At 34.3% G+C, this 19640-nt stretch overlaps 1 protein-coding gene across 7 annotated transcripts in view; it reads left to right on the top strand.

The window, feature by feature from the left end:
* SGCZ (sarcoglycan zeta) overlaps nucleotides 1-19640 on the top strand; it is a 253826-nt gene that overhangs the window by 51910 nt on the left and 182276 nt on the right. The window contains exon 2 of one of the 7 annotated variants that reach the window (XM_066185806.1): nucleotides 5257-5323. The exons of the other annotated variants lie outside the window; for them this stretch is intronic. The gene's annotated coding sequence lies outside the window, so the exon portion shown is untranslated. The remainder of the gene's footprint in view (nucleotides 1-5256; nucleotides 5324-19640) is intronic. 7 annotated transcript variants of the gene reach the window in all.

Genomic DNA, 19640 nt, shown 5'->3' with positions numbered 1-19640 from the left:
TACATCTGGGCAAGGAAATTCAGTCTTGTGATTGAAAAAAGGAATTGGCTGTGCTGCTAGTTCTTGCACCCATGAAGAAATGAACATTCTTCACTGTCTCAAATGCTGATCATTTTTCAGTTTCAGCTTTGATTGTCATTATCATTTATTCTCATCAATTCCAAGACATGAAATTCCAACAAGGTTGGGGAAAAAAAAAGGTCGTAAATATGATAGTTCTTTACTGAATTGATAAAGAATGAGCAGTTCCAAAAAATAAATTTAGAGCTACAGATGGCTGTAATTCTAGCTCTTTGCTTAATTCACTTCTAGTTGGGCATTTATTAATTTGGAGACTGGGAAATGAGTGAATTTAGTCAGCCTTTGAAATGTAGAAAGACTTTAAGATGATAGAAAATGTTTCTTCTAGCAATTGTGTGTTTTAGAAGGTAAAAGTAAATATAGGAAACTGGAATAGTTAGTGGGAAAAGGTTTCTAGGTAAATGGGCAGAATATAAGAAATATATAATTATTTTACGGAAGAAGGGCGTTATTGCAGGATGTTTGGTGTGCTGCCTGTCGAAGCTGTAGGTAGTTGAAGATAGCTTAAACTATTTCTGTTTGCCTCTCATACTTTAGGATTCACTGATTTCTCCTTTAAGCAGAAGTGTATGCTTTTAATTAAAAATAAGAGATATAATATAATTTTTAAAATCTCCTTAGCTCGAAGACCAAAACCCAATTAAAAGTATCTGTGAATGATATTAAAAAAAATAACACACAGAAACCACTGGAAAAAAACCACCACATTTCCCACAGGACTTTCAATTATGCATAATCTTATCATCACAACTTTACTGTTTCTGTCAATATGCATATGCAGCTTAGCTTTAGGGATTTTTTTCCATATATGCAAAATAAAAGTCACAACTGCATCTAAAAGGGATGTTGTTTATTTAAGGTTAACTGTTCTTTTGAAAGGTTTATGTTGGAGAAATGTAAAAATTAATAAATTCTAGTTGTTTGTTGGTGAGAAGATGGTAAAAATCCTATTTCTCTGCTGCATAGTTTTTATGCCAAATTTTTATTAATGTACTTCACAGGATAGTAAAATCTTCTGTTAGTTACCAGCTCCAGATGTAAACAAATGAACATATTTCCAAAGTTAAAAAGCCCAGGTAGCCTGTGTATGTCTTGCTGTGTTAGGATGAGTTTTTTGGGGGGTGTGGTCTGTTAGGTTTGTGGGGTTTTTTGTGTTTGGTTGGTTCGAGGTTTTTTGGTAATTCCTTTAACTATCCTGAACTATCTTGATATTTCAATATAACCCAGATCTCAGAATTCAGGTAATCGTCCTCTTTCATTGATGTTTCTCTTGTGTTCAAGGATAAAAGTGATGCCAAGGAGTACAACTATAAGATCAAAACTGAGTATGTGGTTCATTATGTGACCCAGAGTGCTGAATAATTTCTCTAAATTTCCCTCACATTCACTGTCAGAATAGAGCTTTATTTCATGGTCATGGATAAATTACTTGCGACTGCTTTATAACCAGCATATTCCTGAAATTTCCCAGGACCCTTTTCCCGGTTTCATGTTCAACTCTTCATCAGGTATTTGAGGAGCCTTAAAATGTTTTCGTAACTTTGGAATTGTTAAACTGGTGTTCTACTTTCTTTTCTTTTCCTTTTTTAGTATCTTTGCAACTCATGTAACTTCTGAAGCAGTAGGAGCTCCCAAAATCATGAGAAACATCATCAAAAGCCAAAGGAAAGAGGTTTATTTCTTAAGTAAATGGAACGAAATTACATTCAGATTAATTTATATGGTTATTTATAGGGCTTCTCTCAAAAATACAGTAGGAAATAATACATAAGAAACAACAAGAGGCTGAAGATCATGTTTTAGACATGAAACCATACATAAGTTCTCTTCTTCAACCAATTGATAGGCAGTGACAAAATTAAACTTTGAAATGACAAGGAACAGCCAGGAGGGCAAAAGTTCCAATCAGGCTGATGACAGAGAGAAAAGAAAGGGACAAAACTGTTTCAGTTGAATTGACAAAATCAAAGAGGGAAGAGGAATACTGTCTTATTCTGAGGATAATGACTGAACTGATAGAAGTTTAGTGGGAGGAAGTGTGGGGAGAATTGTAATGCTGAAGTACAGAGGACATAGGAAAGTTTAATGTAGGGGAACTGGTGGTGATGCCACGTATTTTAGGAAGAGAAATCATAAAAGCTAAGATAAATCCCTTTGGTTTTTCTGATGGTATCAGAAGTAAAACATTTTTCAGACCCTGTAGGAGCAATGTACAGTCAAGAAGGCAAAGCCTCTGAAAGATAAGACTGTGCAAAAAAGGTGCAGCAAAATTTTTGCATCCGTCTTCCTTGTTGAAAATCTGTTGACAGAAGACAAAATTGACAAAATCAACAGTAGCAAATGACTTACTTTTTACTTAAGAATGCTTAAGCAACATTGGATACAGGAGGTACTAAGCATCATCATACATAACCTCTGCCTTGAAGTTGTCTTTGCACTGGGAATGAGAAAGTGACAGGCTTTATGCAGATCTTTTAAATGAATGTAGAATTCTGACCCTCAGCAAGAAGTAAGATAAGAAACAACAAAGTTCTGGGAATCTGCTTACAGGAATTGATGCCTATAAAGGTAACAGTTTTTTAAATAATTTTCTTTAGAACATTAAATGCATTAGAAGAAATTACAATAAAGAATGAGATTAGTGACACAGTGAAAAAAATAGATCAGGGAAAACTCTAGTGTTTGTAAAAGGAGCTCTATGGATACAATTTTTGAAAACTTCTCTGAATGCACGGATAAGGAAGAATTTCTTGGTAGTTCTTAGTTTACTTGGATATCCATAATTCATGCAACAATTACTATTGTCAGATGGAGAAATGGAAATAAGTTATTACCTATAGAATGAGAAGGAACTCACACACTGTGTATTAAGACTATTTAGAAAACACAAAAAAAGGGAGAGAATACATTAATGGTAAAATTTAGAATTTAACTAGTTCTGGTGATTTGAGCACTGATTCTCTACACGTGCATTGAAATGAAAGTACAGACAATAAATGCAATTTAAGACTGTTTGCAAATCTTTGCAGGAGTGTTTTTTTAGATACTCTTGTGCTCTTTAAAGAGAGTATGGGACTGTTATATAAGTGGTGTGTGGAATGTGATGAAAGTAAAGTGTCAGGTTGAGGTAATAAAAAATGATGTGAGCACTTTTTAGTTGGAGGGGCTTAACTGTAGATATTAACTGAAAAAACCTTCCCATAAAAGATTTCAGTATTAATGTGATATCTAAGTTTGTATCTATTTTATACCTTTTTCCTTTGCAAATTTATATTATCATCATTTTTTCAATATTATTTACCCCTAGAAATTTGTGTAAAATTAAATAAGATGAATGTAACACAAAATTAATGCATGTCAGTTATTCTTCCATTGATTACTAGTGAGAGTTGCTTTTTAACTTTTCTTCTGGTAATAACTTATCCACTAAATGCAATACTCTTATTCTATATGCACAGGTTTTTATCTCTTTCTCCTCAGAATAGCAGCACTCATCTCACTTATCACAATAGTTTTCCTTAAATGACTTAGATACTTCAGAAAATTAGATAGATATGATACTTGACTTCATCTTTTTAGAAAGGGACATTATTTCTTTGGGCGTATTAAATCAAATCAGTTATTTTCCCCTGAAGATATCTGACGCTGTAATACTTGCAATTTTGTATTAGTTAAAGTATCCATTTCCAAAAATTGGACCATTTCCCCCTTATGATTTTTTTAAATGTAAAGCTGAGTAATATTAATAACAAGAAGAAAGTTACTTTAAAGGAAGCAGTAGAGGTATTCTTCAGAATAGCGAAGTCTTTTAAAACTGCCTTTTTTTTTTTTACTGCTGTGATGATTGTGGTTTTTTTAACTTATTTTCCCATTTCTAGAGTCAGCCTAAATAACCTAGTGTGAACAAGTCTCATGATTGCTTTAAAACAGCTGTTTTATATTTATGCAGTAAATCCTAGGCAAACAATAGGCTGGAGAGAAACATTAATGAAGGTTTTCTGAAGTGTCAGCACTACATTTTCAATATCCTTCCTTAATCATTCCCAGCATTGTATTGGCTTATTATGGCTGTTATTATTCATTGAGCTGATAATTTCAGGGAAACATTCCTAATGACCCCTAGATTCCTTTCCTTTCCTTTTCCTCCTAAATCTGAGTTCATGGTTATATAGGCATGGCTTAGGTTATTTCTATGGCTACATTACCTTGAAGTTATCAGCTCTGATGATCATCACACTCATTTGATTTGGTTAAGTCCACCTTGCAGAAGTTTTGCTGGCTCTTTCCAAGGGACCATATTTGTCAGCGTACCCAGTGACATTACATTGTATTCCAGAGTCTTAAGTGGTTGCCAGAAATGGAAGTCAGGATCAGTGGCCTGTAGTTCCTCAAATCACTTTGGAAAGAAATTAGTCCTCTTTGCAGATGGATACTGCACTGAAAACCTGAGGCTGTCCTGCTGTCTCAGTTTTTTGCAGAGACTTTGCAGAGCTTTGCCAGCAGTTCTGCAGTTCCAGTTGGTAGTTTGGGGTGAATGTGACACAGGTCAAATAGTGTACTAGCACCTAACTTACCTATTGATATAAACACTGTTAAACACCTCTATTCAGAGGGGAGGTGATAGAGAACAGGCAGATTCACTTTTTTCCCTATTTAATTTTTTTTTTTGATTGCTAAGAGTCTGACCATTTACTGATTGGTGGGTGGTTTCTTTTTCGGCTTTTTTAAATTCAAAATGACTATTGCATCCTTAGATATTTTCACAAAGAAAATTAATTGAGAAAAATCAGATTAAACTGAGGACATCGCCTTATAAAATATGGAAAAGTTAAAGGAAAAATGCTAACAACAGTTAGATGCAAGATGCAATCTTGAATATATAAAATATACCAGCTGGAGAGAGAATAAATTGAATTGTGAAGACTTTTATGAATTGTATCCTTTGAATCTCTCATAGCCTCCTTTTCTTTTTTCCCACCAAAGTTTTGCTCTGTGTTAGGACTACATATGCTTTATCTTCCAGACCATCATTAAGTTGAAAACAATTCTGTATGAGATATGTTAGGATAAAATATGTGTGATTCTGCACAAATATGAATATGCTGTGTGGTGGTGTCTGATGTCATTTACCAGTTTGCCCACTCACTAGTCCGTATGCAACTCTGTATGCTTTAGGTTCGGTGGGTCTGAACCTCAGGCTGAAGCGTAGAGAGGGCGTGGAAGAAGAAAGAGTGACTCTCACGTGGGTTGAAGCTAGGTGTTTATTGCTCCCACAGGGCCACGTCCAGAGTGACTCCTGGGGTTCTGGTTTCAGCTTTTGTAGGGGGGGTGTGGGGAGCAGCAAGGGTGAACCATAACCAATACCAGGTAAGGAGGGAGTGACCAAGACAGAAAGACAATACACAGGAAATCTGATACATGCTACAGGGCAGAGAAGTCATAGGCTCTGCCAATCACCCCAGCCTCTCAGCAGCGTCTGGGCTGGGTTGCAAGGAGATGGACAGGACCCACAACTAGGGAAAAACCAAAGGGGTTAAAACACGGGGTAGTCTGGAACAAACCATTCTACATAAAATTACAAACTAATAATTTCACACCGCTACAATGCTAGACTTGAATTTTCTGTCCACTGTTTTATGATAAACCAAGCATTCTCCTGTAGCCAGTAGTGCTCCTGTCTTAATTATCTTTTTGGCATTGTTAAACTCTTGTCAGATGGACAAGTTAGGTTGATGAAATAAGTTTTTTTGAGTGGTTCTCCAGTACTCATTAGCTTCAAATTGAACTACTGCTCAGGGAATTTTTTTGTCATATTTGACATTTTGAAGCTGGAAATAGAGATGTTTTATATACTTTCCTCTTGGCTAAATGTGTCAGTCTACATATAACTTCCTGCCTTTTTTCATAAGTAAAAGGTTTGTACGATAATATGCTTAATTCCTGTTTTGTGTGTTGTGTTTTTAATTCATCTAGAGAATTTCAATGAGTATTGGTTATTTTCAAAGTAGAAGGAAATAACTGATTTGTTAATAGAAAGCGCCAAGCCACTTCAGTGATCTTAAGAGAAAATTGAACTGCAGATGTTAAATTTTAAACTTTGTTTCCTTAAAGTATTTAATCGAGGGAAACAAATACAGATAACATAACTTTTCATTGTGGAGATTTTTCATTGTAATTCTACATGGCATTTAAGTTTCAAAGCTTTTTAAGGTTAGTGGTTAGTAATTAGACAGCGGAAATGCTGAAATTGCTAATGGAGAAATTAACAGTTGTTTTATAAGAAGGATTTTAATCTTTGACAGCTTTCAGAAGCTCTTTGAATAGATGCAGTTGTTTTTCAGATATTTTAAAGCTTCTCGTGTAAGCCTAATGTTTAAAGGAATACCCTGCACAAGATCTGTGGTTCTGCCTATGACAAGTGTGTGATTTTGCAAAAGGAGGAGTAATATGTCCCTCTTTAAGCATTTTATATGTTGATATAGGTGATAACTACCTAGACAATCCCATTGATGAGTACAGTTTTGTGGGACTTATAGATTGCTTGTAGAAAATCAGAGACATGCAACAGTTACTTTTTCAACTGTGATCATATTATGAAGAAAGTACAGGACATTGTGGGGTAAAATGCTTCTGAATATCATTTCATATTTCTCTTTAGAGTGACAAGGTCAAAGAAAAAATATTGCTTCATTTTCCTTTATGCAGCACCTGGTGTATAGCATCATAAAATTTTGTACATCTGTCTGAAATATTAGCAGAATGAAAATGCAGCCTAAATTAAAAGTTTGTCATTACTAATGACATGTAATTAGGCTGTCAGATACAAAGCAACACAATTATTCTAGTAAAGAAATTGAATTGTGACTAGAAAGAAATGCACTGGCTTTCAAGTCTCTCTTTGAAGTTTTCTTGCAGAGAGTTAGATGGGAAGAAGAAATATTTGGAAGGCATTGAGCAGTGCATAACAGGAAGATGAATAGTGCTCTTCATGGAAGTACTGCTTGAAGTTCTGAAGTTCCTTAATCAGACCATCATATGAAAAACAGTCTCATTCTGGATAATGTTGAAAATGACCACCTATTTCCAAATCAACTTTGAGGTTTCCAAGGAATTATTTTTAAAGAAACAAAAAACCCAAACCAAAAACCCCAAAACCCCATGGTATCAGCAATCTCCATAGCTAAAAGCAGCTCTCCATTCTTTAGTGGCATCCGGCACAAGGTGCCCATTTGCACATTTATTTAATAAAATTAATTCACAAAGTAGTCTAATTTAAAAGTAAACAAACTCCCTACTTTGGAATGTTACGGACTTGAACTGCAGATGCTAAACTGCAAACTTTGGTTCTTTAAAGTAGTAGTTAAATGAAAGAAATCTGTCCCAGATATTCCAAAATTACTTTGAAAATATGTGGCAGTCTCTTTCACTGAGCTTCATAGGAATGATTGTGCTGCTTTTGAAAGGTTTACCTGAAGAACAAAAAGTTGTCAACAGATTTCTCCTTTGAAACAAAGAGCAGAGGCTATTATTGCAAAAGCATGTATAGAATTAGTGCCAAATTCCCTTTTTTTTCTCCTCACTCTTATTTCAGACAGTATAGAGCACTGTTTTTTTTTTCCTTTTCAACAAGATGTTATTGAAATCTCTGTAGACTAGAATGCTGCATGAAAAAAGTTGTTTTAATGAATTGCTTTTTAAAAACTTTTCCACTAGTGTTCAAGTTTTTATCCATTTTTTTCTACAATGGATAGGTGACGTATCTTTTAATATCGAAGAGTAGATAATTTAAAGTGAAAATTATCATAATGCTATTGTGCTTTTTTAAAAATAACTTTCTTTATATTAAGGATAATTCTTACATAATGTGCATTTTGGAAACAGACCAAGTAATAATGGGATCAATTTTGTCTTGGTAGAGATGTTAACTCTGTATAGGGAGGTAAATGTATTCTCTGGTGAGTACATTCCTATATGACAAGAGAAACAAATAGTTATATTGAATTAACTTGTTCTTGAAACAATTTTTTTGTGGTTTGTTTTAAATGGGATTTATTCAAGCATGTTCATGCACTTTGGAGAGGGCCTGGTCATTAAGTTTGGAAATTTTCATGCAAAACAGTGATGCTGATGTCTCTGAAATAAGGCTGCAGATGGATATTAGATTTTCATTTTCAGACCATTTTAGACTATATATATGGCTGGCAGACCTTATTAGGGTTAGATATATCCTAAATCAAATGTGACAACTAATTAATTAATTTTGGGCACGTTGTTCTCTCCTATTCTTCTCCTTGCCTCCTTGTTTTCACTGTGTCCTTATTTTTCTGAAAATAAGTGGAAATTCTTGTCCAAAATACAAGTGATCAGAACAATTATTTGAGGAGTGGGCATTATTTGGAGTGGGCATGATGTGTTTAAGACCTTAAGGATCTTTCTGTCCTGCTAGAAATATTTATTGAGACTGATCCTGGGCTTGTCCAGCTACATTATTTCTAATTATTCCTGGATCTACGGGAAACTTTTAGTTTTGCCTTGCAGTTGTTGCACCAATCTTGGACAATGTGGAGAATTCCACATTTTATCAACGTAGGCTATACTTTCAGGTGATGCATTTAGAAACTTTTTAAAAATTACTTTAAGGTCATATGTATTAAAAGACAAATCAAAATACTTCTTGCAACACTGTGGAGATATTTTAAGGTTTTTATAATAATTATTGTATAAAAATTGATATTTTGCCTACTTTTCTAGTGGCAACAACTCATTAACTCTAAGGTGAGAAAAAAATGCCTACAAGAAGCAGTTTTCAAAAAGTGTAGGGTGGTGATTTATCCACAGTTACACTACTGTAGTCCCGTATTTGAGATACTTATGTCAATTTGGAATTTTTATGGAGAGAAAAATCCATAGATTTTAAGCTAATTAACTTCAGAAGTTTTGATTTGAATGCACTTTTTGTTTAAACCAACTGTTCACATATGAAAACTGACTTATACACTTATTAAAACTGTGGTAACAGTTTTAACAACTCCCTTGTGAATATGTCTATTTATATTATTATCCTCCTGAATCATAAACACACAAAAGCTATATTTTGTAGTGAAATACTGCTGTTAGACGCTTCTTAATGTATACTATATTTATGCTTTCTAAATGTTTATACAGACAGATATATAAAAATATATTTGACTGAAATGTACTGACATGTGGGGAAAAAAGGAGGACCACCAACAGCACACAAGCAGTTCAAAACACAATTGTCAGTGTGTTATAAGTACACCATTGACTGAAGAGAATGATACCAGAACACTTGAAAATTGATTTCAAAATGAGGCATCTTTTCATAGTCTGCTGCTCTTGCATAGAAAGCGCTTTCGTCTTTTCTTAGTTATAGTGTTTCCTATTTGTAGTAAATTAAGCTCCTTGGTATGTTGCTATTATGGGATTTTTGGGGTTTTTTGCCTCTTTTTCTTTTTTGTTCAGGGTTATAACTCTTATAATGTGTAACTCATTTGATGCACAACAACTGAAATACTGCTAAAGTGTATTTTACATTGTGGAGTGTAAAAATACATTGCTGAGGGTTCTCCTATGTGTGATGTTATAGGTAGAATTAGGCAGTTTGGCAGAAACTAATTGAGGTTTCTCTCTTTTTTACTCAGAAACATTTTTTTCTTTCTCTTTATGGATTGGCAAGGACCACAAAAATGCCATACTCCGATTGTATGCATAGTGATGTCTGATCATGTAATTTCATTCTCTTTTTGTTCTTCATGTCCCTGAACTTGCAACTTGAATAACTAAGTGATATTTGCCACTTGTCTAGGACTTCTCAGTGGCCTGTTGCTTTCAGTATTAGCTGAATTTGTGTGCATATTTTAGGAGATACGCTCAATAACCATTGGCATCTAACACTTTTTGTCCCCCTGGTTTTGAAATAACTTTTAGAAAAAAGACGGGACATAAAGATCTTTGTTTAAAAGAAATAAGGGTGTGTTGTCGGTCTTGTTTCTTCTTTTATTCCAAATCATCATAAGCTATAGATGCTTTAATACCTTTCAGTCCTTTTCCATTGAAAGGTTCTATTACCAGTCTTGTAAAAGTAATAGGATAAATTATTCAAATGAATATCATAGTGAATAATGTTGCAGCAGGAAATCTTTACCAACAAATATAAAGCAACTCTAAACATATTGTTGTAGGTAACAATTTTTAAATCTGAAAGAATCTGCCTCGTTATGAAAAGAGTAGAAAAATAATTTGTGCTCAAAAAAGCGAAGTTATCAGATAAAAATTTTGTCTTTATCTTTTTACAGAATTGAGCTTCCAAGGAGTCTAGTAATCATTATGCTGATACACCTGACCTAGAAATTTAAACTGCAGTAGTAAATTCATTCCCTTTCTAGGACAGAGGCCCAAATTTTAGCAGTATATGTGCCAGATTGCCATGAAAATATTTTCCATGGATCTCATAAGATGATGTCCCAGAAACTTGATTTTTAAGGCAAGAATGACTCACTCTCTATGGGCTGAATGCATAAGACACAAAGTAGAAACAGAAGTTACTTCCTAACCAATTTTATCAGTGCTTCAGAAATAGTATTTCAGTAGTATTTTCTAATAATAACTGTATTTCATTTTCTTTTGGCAACAGGTGCTTCATAATCCAAGCTGATCATAATTAAAGGATGCAATAAATGTCTCCTTTAAACACTAAATTTTTAAACTTTTTCTTCTTTTAAATGTTTATCCATAATAGTTCAGAGCTGTTAGTCTTGCTTAGGAAAAATGCTGCTCATCATTAGATGGACAAAAGCTTAAATTGCAGTACTTCCCATTCTCCTACACTAAGTATAATGCAGAGACTTCACCTCTGTTATGGTTTAACCCCAGCCAGCAACTAAGTCCCACACAATCTATTGCTCACTCTTCTACCCACTGGAGGGGGGGTGAGCATCAGAAAGGTCAAAGTAAAAAATAACATTGATTCAGAGAGAAACAGTTTGATTTGTAAAGAAAAAGCTGCACAAACAAGCAAAGCAAGGAATTAATTCACTGCCTTCCCATGGGTAGGCTCGTGTTCAGCCTGCTCCGCAAGATCAGAGCCCCATTTAACAGTGATTTGGAAAGATTATTGCCATCACTCTGGACATCTCTTCCTCCTGCTTCTCCCCACTTTATACTAAGCATGATGCCACATGGTGTGTGTGACCCCCCCTTTGGGTCAGCTGGGGTCAGCTGAACTGGCTGTCCCCCCTCCCAGTGCCTTTTACACCCCCAGTCCCCTTGCTGTTGGGGTGGTATGAAAAGCAGAAAAGGCCTTGGCTTTGTGCAGGTGCTGCTCAGCAATGAAAAAAGCATCTCCGTATTACCAGCACTGGTTTTGCGACAAGTCTGAAACATACCCACATAGAACCTACTATTGAGAAAATTAACTCTATCCCAGCAAAAACCAGTAAATAATGAAGAGCCAGCTGAAGGACTTTTGTATTCACTAGGTGACATATTCTATATAGGGGGCTCGGGGAAATACAGCGGTTTCATTTTTTTGATCTGCCTGAAATTTAAAAGCCTGTATGATAAAGGGAGATGTTTTGTAAATAAACAAGAGGAATAATCCAAGCTCTCTAAGGGAAGCCTATTATGAATGATAGTGATAACTATTTTTTTTGTCTGTTACTTTGATTTATCCATTATAAATCCTTAATTTCAATCTAGATGTATCAAAATGGGACTAACATAACATAACATGCATAGATTTTGTTTAATTTAGAACAATAATAACACCACTAAAATTTTGGGTTGAAATGTTTAACGACTACGAAAGCCATGCCTATTGTTCTAAAACAAAGAATTACTTCTGTCCTTGAAGTAAAATATATATATATATATATATATATCTTTAGATCATGTAGACATATTAATTGCATTTTAGAACTTATAATTTCAAAAGGAGTATGATGGCCCACTCTTTTCTAGTAGCTTTGAATAAATAAACAAAATCTCACCCAGTCATAAAATCTTGAAAATGTGCCCATTTCCATCCTAGTTGTAAACATAATTTTTCACATTTATAGTACAGTATTGCCTTTCTTATAATGAATGGTATTGTAGGCTCAGGGAAAAAACACTACTTTTGATCTGACATTTCTCTTTGCCCTATGCACGTTTGTAGTGCTTATAGTAAATGCTTTCTTGTGTTTTCCCAAGACAGCCTAGTGAAAACAAAAGGATGGTACTGATGGTGATGAATGTCTACTTGGTGTACACATGTGGAAGTGGGCACAGTTTCCTCCTGAGCTGGTGTCTGGTCACAGGGGTTGAGTCTTCAGAGAGGAAGAAGTCTACGTTATTTTGACAAGGCTCAAAGCAAGCTTTACACGCATTGGGGAGGTTTGATGAAGAACATGTTTCATCAGACAGCCTGACAAGTAGCTGTGCAGTGCCTTGATACTCCAGTAGGAGTTGCTAGTGAGGAACATGTAAGGTGAAGTCCTTCAAGGGAATTTAAAAAGAGAGTAGGGTAATTGCTAGAATCACTAGCTAGAATATGTAAGCATGAGTGATTGAGTCTTAATACTCATTTAACAAAGCTAGAGATAACTATTTTTTTGTCATCCCAGTAGTTTTTCTTTTTTATTTTTCTCTGAGAAGTACTGGAAATGCAGTGTTTGAAGTTCTGTCTTCCCTGAGGTGTACAAATAGTGTTACTGCCTTCTTTTGCACTATGATACTTATGACTATGAATTCTGAAAATGGTCCCTGTTCTTGTCTGAGCTAGAAACTCTTAGCTTTACCTATCTTTTTTTCCCTGTTGATCACCAGCCTCATGTTCCTTTGAAGATTCCTAAAATATTTTTTCCCACTTAACAACAGACTTTTTATTCTCAGTTTCTTTCTGAGAATCAGCTTGCATATTTTGAAATAAAAAAAAAAATGCTGCATGATTATTTTAATATTCATGTTAGGAATTTTAAAATTCTGTGAATACTATTTCTTAATCTTCAATGGCATTTTTGTGAATAAATGATGCTGTATAGCAATTCCCTAAAGTTTTAAATGAAAATATTGAACAAAAAGTGACTCATATTTACTGCATTCAATCAGATAATACATGATTCAGTTCAGAAAAATGTCATTATTTGATATAATAGCTAATCCACTGAAAATTTGTCTTTCCAAAATATTTAGGTGCACTAGTAAAATGTTTTAAGAAATGAAGTTATTATTTTTCATTTCAGTATAATTATTCTTTGAGACAAAATTGAAACAGATATGTGAAATTTTTACATTTAACCTCATTTTCCTCTGTTAATAAATACTTTGTGAAAGAATCCTGATTTGTTGACCAACTTCTGCTAAACACGTCCCGTAAATTAATGAAGTATTCAGTTGTTGCTACTTATCTACTTATTTTCATAGGCTTACTTCACTGTTGGCCATCAAAAGCTCAGTGTATATGGCAGCTAATTCCCGATATGAGTATTTCCTGTGCTTGATTTGTATTTCCTCTATTTCAGGTGACTAATGAAGATGGTTCAAGAAAATAATAATATATATTTATTTTCAATGCACTAATTATGTTGCAAGGAATGGAAAGCTTTGAAACCCTAAAAATGCTTGGTTCACTGTTGCTTTAGCAGATGGGTGAGAGATTAATAAGAAATGGCAGGAATGGGTAGTCTTAGGACAGTGATGAGGTCAGTTTCTCTTTAACAGAATGTCTTAATAGCTTTATAGCTATACCTCAGTAATAGGCTGAAGCTAGTGAGAAATTAGCTTTCCACAGTGTTGGAGTTCAGCATGAAATAGCTCTAGAATCTTAAATCAAGGTTCTAAGTCCATTGCTATCTGAAAACTGAAAGTTTGCAAAAGCTGCATCACCAGAAGTTTGCAAAAAGAAGAAAAAACATACTGAGTTGTAGGGTATGTCCGCCAAAAATTACTGTTGCTGAAGAAAAACGCATTGATGCATGAGGACTTTTCTGTAAGTGTTAGAAACTATTTTCAGGCTGTAATGTCATCTATCAGTACATTTTTTGATCAGAAATATGAAATCTAAGGATTCTTTGTAGAAAAGATTGCTTATAAGAAATATAAAGGATGAATTTTAGTACGCTGATATGGATTTTTGCAAACTCTAACTTTAGACAGGATCTAGTCTGAACATTTTTGATCAGAAGGTTTAATTCATTGACCCTAAAGTGAGTGGGTAGTTGGTCAAATGGGAGATTCTGGTTCCACCATACTTCCTGCAACTTGTCTCTGTCACCAAGTTTATCATTCATTTTGAAATTCTGGTGAGAGTGGTTAGGAATGATTTAATGACTGGTGAGCTTACAGCAGCCAAATTGGCACTGAAGAACAAACATGGAATATTAATATGACAGATTTTATCTAGAAACACTTATTTGTTTGTAAGACAAGTGTGATAGGGTGGTAAAAGCAAACTGTTGAAGAAATATTATTTCCCCCTTTTTTTTCTTGTTTTTGGGTTGCTGAAGATTTTTTGCAGACTTGGGAAATTTCATTGATTTGCTGGATTGTTCTCAGAATGAGTTGCTTCTTGTTTTTTACAGTCATAGATAGTTTTTAGGATACACAAAGGTGTTTTCTGCTGATATAGTAGCTGCCTTCCCAAAATACCCAGAGAATTAGCTTACATTTGCCAATTTGAAGAGTGAATGCTTGGCTTCTTTCCCAGTTCTTTGTTTATTGCAAAATTTTTTTCTTGAGCCACAGTTATGTCCTTTTTACTGGGTGATTGGGTGGGTTTTTTGTTTGTGTTTTTTGTTGGTTTTTTTGTTTGTTTGTTTGTTTTTTGGGTGGGTTGGTGTTTTATTTTCTTTACACATATTTTTTTACAACCATACAGTGTGTATTATGCCAATCTTTCTCAAAGCTTGTTTATTAGGCTTTCTCCCTTACCCACAGATATCTAACTCGTGAAAATGTTCAGTCTGAATCACTTTTAGGGTTAAAATGGACTTCTGGAGGGCATCTGCTCATTTTTCTCTATTTTTATGGCTGCCTTCATGCAAGCATCCTCAATGATTTTTTTTACAGTCTTTTTTTTTTGTTGTTGTTCCAGATCATTTCTCTTTCTCTTTCCTGTACTTGATCTCCTTTGAATATCCTGTTCCCAAGAATTAGACTGAGTAATGACTTTTGAGTAAGAATCTCCAACAAATCAAGTGTTTGATATTTGTAAGTTTTCCATTTTGCTCACCACAGCTTCTTGCAGGGACTGGCAGCTGCACACTGTCTATTGATAAAGCTGGCTCAGTAGAGTTCCAGTGAAGAGCACTTATTTTTTTCTTCCGTTCTTCCAACTGTGCTTACGTGTATCCTAGAAGATAAAATGGCATTGCCACTGGCGCCTCCCTCCTTCAGCCTCTTCTTAGTATGAAGAGAAGGCTTCATTTGTTCAATTCTAATCATTCATCTCTTCATCAAGCTACATTTTTTTCTTTTCACAGCAGGGAGGGCACATTTTCTGTAGGGTGAGTCTCATTTCATTTTTGTTAATCACTTAGGGAAAGTCAGGAAAAACCTCTGCCTGCATTAGACTATCAAAGGATTTAGCCCAGTTGCTTCCAGTAAAAAACTGAAGGTAGTTGAATGCAGTAAAAATGAGATATAGATGACCACCTGAATCTCTCTAGATTTCACACAGTACCTGAAAGGATTGGATATCTTTCACCTGGAAGTTATTTAAGTTCACTTCTATTGTTTAACCCATGATGTGGTTGCGTCCTATAAATTGCTTAAAGAAAAAAACCGTAAACAACATTTTTAATACTGCCAACTTAGCTAGTGAATATGGAAGAAATGTATGATTGAATCGTTACATATTAAATATCTTCATTATTTTTAAGTACTTGAAACTCCTCTTCAATAAGAAAACAACCCTTGTGTGGTTGAGCTTCCTTCCTCAGTGCTCTGTATCTTGCTAAAGTGCTCTGTACCTTGCTAAATCTGAACAAGCTGACTATTCATCAATGAACATACTTCTGCATGCATTTTCTGGAAGAAGCAAATGCCAACAGAAGTAGAACGGAGAAAGTGAAAATTATTCTAATAATAAAGTGTGTGATTCCATTTTTGATGAAAAATATTACCAGGGTGATTTAGGAATTTAGATCTGTTTTTCATATTTAATACTACAACTTTAAAACTGTTAACCATATTGCAAATCAGTTTGGAAAATATTGTTGAAATCTTTTTTATCTAGAGATCTTAAACAATTTGGGTGCTTGCCAGCAAAACTGTTTTTTTTTTTCCATAATATCAACTAACATCTGAAAAGAAAGTCAAAATTCTTTTGCACGTTAAAACATAGACCTAAATTATTTACTTATTGAATATATTTTAAAAAGTTCAGTGAGCAATAATTTCAGATTTCATGTAATAAAAAAAGAAGTTAGTCTTCCACTGATATACTTTTAATGCTTCTTTTAGATCATTGATGAACATGATTCTGAAAGTTCCTTTCACTTGAAAGTTTTTAAAAATTGCACTTCATGTTCAGCATCTCGTGGTATTGGATTCTTTTTTGGTGCAACGTCATTGGTCATGTGAGTGCTAGAAAGATGGGTAGTCTTTTGTTGCAGAATTGGGATGCTATGAAGATGGTTTATAAAGAGGCAGGCAAAGAAACAAGCAGTCATGGTGAAACTACATTTATAAATGATACACTGCTGATCAGTTTTGCTTCCATTAGTAGCAAGGAAGATGAAGCAGCTAATTAAAGAGAGGAAATGCTGAAGACAAAAAAAGAAACAAATTTGAGTCTTAGTCCTATATATTATACAAAATTAAAAACATGTAAACTTAAGAAATGGAGGTGGAATTTCATCTTACATTCCTCATCTCTGCACAAACTACTTAGGTGTTCTCCATTGCTTTGTGATATCATCTGAGATACATAGTGAAATTACAGATTAATGACTGAAATCTGTATTCTGAGAGAATTTTAAGAATCCAGCTTTTTGTAATGTTATCTCTGTAAAACAATGGTTACCAGAATGTTAATATTTATGCCTTGGTAAAGCAACTCTCATATTTTAAAAATGCCATTCTTTTAGACTGCAGCAGGAACCCATATTAATAGATGCTATAAAATTAGCAATTACTGTATGTGTATCTGTCTATCTATATCATCTATCTATATTTACACACAAATAGGTAGTTTTAAACCTAATTCTGACAGTGGACTCTGTTTTCTTCCATTATGAATTTTCTGCCTGTACTCTACTCTTATCAGGCAGATAGGCAAAAATAGCTTATATTTTTAGAGCTTTGGATACTAGTAAGATTTGATCCATGCTTGTATTCCTGTAACACCAATACTTTAGTTTGCATATTGATATAATTATGATTACTTATCAATATGGTGTGATTACTATTGATTAAAAAATATCCTGAAGGATGGAGAATCCATTAATATTGAATATCAGGACATTAAATTCGCATTAAGGTTAAACTGATGAAAAAGAATCAGTGTAGCTGTGCATGTGTACATTACTGAAGAAGCTCAACAAATACAAGTAAAACCCAAAATGTAATCAGTCTCTTTTTAAGATATACTCCTATTTTTCATATCATAGCACTTACTCAGTGCAGCTTTTTCTGTACGCTGATGGATCAGATGATCCATATCATTTTTAATACGAAATAACAGAGTTCTGTGTTTTAGGACAGAAGAGCCAAGTATGTGGATTCAGATCTATAAGTATTGGTTTTCTAGCCATATGACAGAATTGTGATATACATATATGCAAATAAGAGGAAAAGGAACAGTATTTAAAAGTTTATTTTCCATCTTTCTGGAAATTCAGGTTTTCATTCACGTTTCCTATCTTTCCTCTTCTTTCATTGTGGACTACATGATTACCCTACCATGTGAAATTTAGACTTCAAACTACAGGCAGAAATGAACTATTTAAAGAAGGTTTTTCCTTATTAAGTGTTCATTCCACCTGCTACTTCCAGTCCAGCTGAGTTTGGTGTATCTGCCACTCTTAAAACCTCTTCCCTGACTCTTGAAGATTACATTTTTGCCACTATCCGATTTAACAAAATGTATCATTCACAGAGGAAAATTAGTGCCAGCTTTTGTGTAGCTACTGAAATATTGGTCCTGCCATCTTCCATTGATGTGGTTGCCAGATTTTCTCCTGATGAAATATCCTTAGCAAAGACATTATTCATCTTATCTTCTCAGTGGCCTTAAGAAAAGGAGCTGAGCAGATATAAAGTGCTGGTCCTAGCACTTGTGAATATGCTACGCCTTACTGTGGTGTGAAGAGCTACATGGCTGAGGGCCCACCAGGTTTAACAGAAAGTGATGGGTTTTTTAAACTGAGATCCAATGATTTGCTGTAGTTTTCCTGGCTTTGTTGCTATTTTAATAGTCTTTTAGAATTTATTCAGTAAGGCAAAATTTATCTCTTTGTCTAGCAGATGGAATATTTGAGATATAGTCCAGAGACCTATCACAGGTAGTAGGGCAGAATGCTGCTGTGTCCTTCAGCAGTCTGTCTCCTTAGGCATCTGTTTTTCTCTGACACAACTCAGCTATACGGAATCTTGTGTTGCTGTTACTAGACTTGTGTTCTCACCTGGTTTGATTTAGGTTATCCTTAGTAGTCAGTGTAGCTTAATAGAACACCTCAAAATGTTACTCTCAAACACCACATGCAAATTTAAATTATTATAAAACAAATAAAGGGAAATAATAAGTAAGTTTTTGAAACCAAAACTTCTCTTAAAAATACACTGAAAGTATACTGAATGTTGCAGTTGGGTTTTGAAAATATAGCTTAGGAAGGCATATTTTTGAGAAACATCAAGCCTGAGCTGGATTTCGACACAGCTTCCTTGAAATTTCAGTACAGCACATTATTACTATTTTAAAACATTTCAAGTCACAAAACGGTGGGGAAAATATGATTCTATTCATTATAAGATTATTTATTCTTTTAGCATGCTGTGAACTTCATTGTGCAGAGAACATTACAATTACATATGTTGAGCATAAGAATCATAAATGCTCACACAAAGTAATAATGGTAATAGTGTCAGGTCACTGATAGTCATTTTTGTGAAGTGATAATTTTATTGGAGTACAATATTTGAGATGCAAACATTTATTGTCCTTTTATAGATAATTGTTTCAATAAGTGTTTAGTGAGCACTGGAATCACAGGGAGAAAATTGTGTACCTCAGATGCTGTCCTGCCTGTGGCTGTAATGAAGTCTCTGTAGTAATCTAATTGTATTGAATTAGGAAAAACATTAAATTCTAATTGTCAGCATAATGCCCAGAAAATTGTCAGTAAAAACATACTGACTTAAGCCTTGTTGACATTGATGATGAAACTGTACTTTGTGGCCAAGAAAAAAAGCAGATTCTCCTGAATTATTAAACTTCAAATCACATAAATTATGTAATCAACTGACTTTTTGTACAGCTTGATAGGGAAGTTATTTACATATGTTTTTTCCTTTAGATTTTCAAGGGTGAAAATGGATTTCTAGATATCTTTATTAAAAAA

Source organism: Chamaea fasciata, unplaced genomic scaffold, assembly GCF_029207755.1.
Source record: "Chamaea fasciata isolate MVZ Bird 193981 ecotype frontalis unplaced genomic scaffold, bChaFas1.0.hap1 SCAF_6, whole genome shotgun sequence".
NCBI lineage: Eukaryota > Metazoa > Chordata > Aves > Passeriformes > Sylviidae > Chamaea > Chamaea fasciata.
This window is presented reverse-complemented; position numbering and strand designations above follow the sequence as displayed.